Raw genomic sequence first — 4,937 nt, forward strand, 5'->3', positions numbered from 1 at the left:
ATTTTCACATTAAAACTTTTTATATTGAAAAAGCATTGAAAATCACACTAAAATATGATTAAAGATATTTTTGCCTCTTATCTCACATCTCATATGTAATAAGTTATATAAGGTGTAACTAAATTTATGTGGGGAAATAAGCTCCTGAACAGAGCTCTTTGATTGCTTTTCAAGCTTTATAGAACCAGTTCAGTAAGTTTCTAAAGCATATTTTATCAGAACATATTGATGTTCCACTCAACATGTACATCCTGCTATAAAATTACATAGTATAGTCACTGGTTACTCAGGTTTATGTTTGTAATATTTATGCATATAGCAGATGCTTTTATCCAAAGCAACTTACAAAGTAGACACAACTGTACTGTTATCATCAATATGACAATAAGTTCTCTAGAGGAAAAAATCCTTAGTCAGAATCAGCAAAGAGAGAGAGGGAAGTGCAGCAAGTGTAGTAGAGGGGAACTGCAGTATGGGTAAGAGTTAGGATAGGAGATGCTCTTTGAAGAGTTTGGTCTTTAAGAGTTTCCTAAAGATAGAAAGGGACGCTGCTGTTCTTGGTAGGTCATTCCACCATCTTGGAACGACCCATGGAAACAGTCTGGATTGTCTTAAGCGTGGTGTGGGCATTGCAAGACGACAATCAATTGCTGACCGGAGTGACAGAGTTGTATATCAGAATCAGCTCAACAATGGCCAGCTATGTGTACAGATGAATATGACTCTGGATTGAACAATTCTCACAATGGGCTTAATTATACAATAATATAATAACACAATAATAACAAAAAAATCTGACAAAATAAAATGCACATATTTACACACTTCAAACAAAATGGTCAAATTAATGCAGTGGAGCTGTAGTTAGATGAGTGGAGGAAGAAGAAGTAAATTATTACATGTTAAATAAATACGTGTTAACTGCTGAACAGGGTAGAGTTAATGTGTATTTGATCGGAGTGTCTTTTAGTTTTGGTTTTGGACTTTTTAGCTCATATCAGAGACACCTGACTGACAACACCAGTTTCACACTCCAGCAAAGTGAGCTGGAATGTGAAACTGGGAGTGCTGGAGGGTCTAAATGAATAAATGATTGATATAATTTAAAAAGCAAAATTTTGTTGAAATTTGCAACTTTTTACTTTTTCACCACACAAAGATAGCTATTTGGATAGATATTTTAATGAATATGTTGAATAAACCTGCTAAAGGTTGTTAAGAGCTGCCTAAAATTTTGATGTTTTAACGCATTATAATAGCAATGCTGTGACATGATCAAAAAGTTTATAGCCACTATGTGGGGCCCTCAGGAATTTCGGGAACTAGGTAACCACCTAGTTTCACCTCCACTAATTGAACCTCCACTAAGTCCCAAAATCCACCCATCTGCTTTTGATGTATTACATAAAGAAATGTTGAAAATCTGCCTCTCTCCTTCATAGCATCAGTCAATAACAAAAAATATGTTGCTAAACACTTTAATTCAAACCTAATTTGGCCAGTAGGAGATACAGACAGAGGGAAATTTGACTTTTTATCTTTTCACAACCTCTGTAGATCATCAGAAAAGAGTCCAGATTGATTTTATGTTCTCCTCTTTATAATCAGCTCACAGTTTTATTTCAGCCTGGAGAGACTCACACAACAAGATGCTGCAATCAGAAAAGTTTGACTGACATAAATGAAATGAGAAGAAGACTTTGATGCTGTGAATCAACATTTGCTTTGATGAGAATTTTATAAAAAGAATTAGAGTAGTCTCCCCCCAGGGCCCAGACACTGGTGGTGGAATAAGCCAGAAGGTGAGGGGGACTAAGCATAATCTGAGAAAGAGGGAGGAGAAAGGGGTGGAGGTGGGTGAAAGTTCGCAGGCATGAGGGAGGGATGCTAGGCTAGAAATTGTCAGGGTTTGGTTGTGGTTTGAGGACCCAGTTGGTGAGTTTCTTGTAGATTTAATGAGTGGTTCATAAACAACAGAGGCAGGAAAAAAAAAAAAAAAATCAAAAAATCCAACAAGAAAAAAGAAAAACAAACCAGAACCATGGAGACTTTAGGGGAAAACAGTCACAACGAGGTAAGACACAGAAAGACAGTGTTAGACAAAGTTAGACGAGAAACCAGCACTGAGGAACTGCACAAGGAGAGTATTTATGGCTGACTGAACAAAGAGAGGACTAACAAGCTGATTGGGAGCAGGTGTGAAGACAGCAGTCTAAGAAGCTAGGGATTAGGGAGACCAACTCAAGAGGGCAACAAAGAGAAACAAATAAAAACCTGAGAACTGAAATATAACCGGAAAACACTACAAAATAAGAATCAAACCAATAAAACTAGAAAACATGGAGCAAAGGTAAGCTGAATACTCAAAACAAAACATAACAGAACCAAGACTGTGACGGAAATGAGGGAGATCTTGAAAGATGATTGGTTCGGAGGAGGTGCAGTCTCAATTGGCTGAAGCTTGACCTGGGACATCAGCAGATGCTCCAGGTGAGTCCTCCGGAATGAAATTTCAGATTTAGGTTTGAGAATACGTTGGCCAAAGGGGAACTTGAGCATTTAATCTACTGTCTTTATCCTGCTGAAAGAGGCAACAACAAATTTTTCTTACAGATGGTGCTAAATTCTTACTTGAAATAGTCTCAATAATAGTGTGCAAATGGTACTTTTTCACATATTTATTTTTTTATCATATCAAAGCAGTTATATCCAAATGTTTTCTTTCTAAAGCTCGTAGTTCTAGTTAAAGTTCCTGTGGTGTTTAGTCAATGCAACAGGTTTAAGTTTGTAATGGGCGCCTAAACCCAAACACAAAGATTTATTTTCTCACTATATGAATGAGCTCAGAGAAGAGTAGGAGGTTTTCAATTGCAGGTTTAAATGCTAAAATATTTCAAGGCTTAATTAACACATCTTTACAAAAAGGTGGCTAATGGGAAGGCTTCTGTACAGTACATAGTGGTAGTGTGATATGGGTTCTCTGTGTGCTGCAGTGCTTGACACTGATCACAGGGAGGCAGTAGCACTAAGCTGACAGCATGGCCTCAGACCTATTTAATAGCTTCAACTATTAGTAACAACTTGAGAGACTCCTGTTACTAAGTTACAATACATATATATTCATTAAAAACATTGTTTTCATACAGTTACTATAAACCTTTATTTCTGTTAAGACAATTTTCTGCTTTCAACTAATGAAATCAACTATTAAGATAAAAAAAAATTACATCAGAGCCATCATAAAAAAAAACATTTAATTTGTAAAACAGAAATGTTTACCTGTATACATTCTAAAAGATTTGTAGGTTCTACAAATTAAAGATTTATAGGTTCAATGAATGGTTCATGACCTTTGATTGAATATATTTCCTCATAACTCATCTTGTAATTGACTCTATGTACAAAAGTCTGTTATTAATTTTAAAACACCAGTGCAGAGCAGATAATTCGATGCCATTTCTATTACCTCTCAGATGGTTTATCAAAACATATTTTCTTATTAAAAGGATATTTTCAGTCTAGCCTAATTTCCAGGTTTTAAGCATCTAAAAGAGTTGCTTTTACTTATGGGTTTGTTTCATTGACACAAGTCGAAGCACTTCTGATACCTAATCCTAATTCCAGTTTTCTAATTTTCTTTAAGGTTGCTTTAAACCTACAGAAGAGTCAACTCATGTTTCAATAAAAATCAAAAGCTTTTTCCTTAATTTGTTCTCCGTGAAACATCTCGATCACCTTGGTTTGCATTTTGATCAACAATGATCTGTTCAAATTTTTGAGTTTATTATTTACAGCATATTCCCCAAGACAATCATTCAGCTATCAGATCCAATCAATCAAGCATGTTTAGTCCGTAAATATGTTTGGCCTGATGTGCCAGCAACCCAGCTGTTGAGCATCTGCTTAGATAACCTATGAGGTGATGATGGACCCCTGGTAGAGAAGGTGTAAATAAAAAAACATCCCAGTTTCTGGAGGAGAGGTGCTCAGTGTTAGCAGATGATAGCTGTGCTGAGTGTAAAAAAAAGGAATTAATGCACTGTAACATTTTTATGTGACATTTCTTTTTTTTTTTCGCGAAAATGAAGGTTATATAAAAAATCTAAATCAAAAAGTTTTGCTGTTGTTGATTGGTTGGAGAAGGATGTTCAATGGAAAATTAAAGAATTATCCCCGAGAACAGGTCGGGTTGTTTTAACGTTCTTGTATTCTCAGATTCAGTGTCTTGGTTTGCTGGTGAAGATTCTCAGTCATCCAGGTCATGGTCATTCCAAAATATTGGAAAAAGTTGAAAAAAGTAAAAAAAAACAAAAAACAACTGGGTTTGGCAGGCCAACAAACTCAAACACTCCCCATTACTAAGGGGTGGTCCTGTTTTTCTGGTTTAATTTGCATGTTTTCTAAGCCAAAACAAGGCTTTGTTTTGGACCACTCTATAATGCTTATACCTCAACCCTAATTCTAACATTTTGAATTAAAAAAGCTTCCTGGATGGGAAGTAAAATGTCTTTGAACTTGGAAAACAAAGTCCAGTGGTTTGTTTTTTATTATTATTCTTTTTTTTTTATTGTATTATATTTTTTTATGTTTCTTGGGTTTCTTTTGCCTTACAACAGGATGCATTTTTCTTGACATAAAGTAGAAAATTTATTTTCTCCAGATTTATCATTCTTTTTGCAGAGTTAACGAAGATAATGCCAACTACAAAACTATTGTGTTTACATATAGTTTGGGTTTGCAGGTATTATTAGGAACCTATGATTTCAGAAATTATTTTTTTTATAAAAAAAGAATTATTTAGCTAAGCCTTCTGGAGGAAAGGAATCTTCCAAATGCACCCAGACACCCTGTTTCCAGGGCAGATCATGTTGTGTGTTTTCTACCCAATGGGCCACAGTAGGTTTGGCCTCCCTTATTATCATATTGTTGCCATGGAG

Source organism: Cyprinodon variegatus, unplaced genomic scaffold (genome assembly GCF_000732505.1).
Source record: "Cyprinodon variegatus isolate N-32 unplaced genomic scaffold, C_variegatus-1.0 Scaffold469, whole genome shotgun sequence".
In the NCBI taxonomy this organism is placed as follows: Eukaryota; Metazoa; Chordata; class Actinopteri; order Cyprinodontiformes; family Cyprinodontidae; genus Cyprinodon; species Cyprinodon variegatus.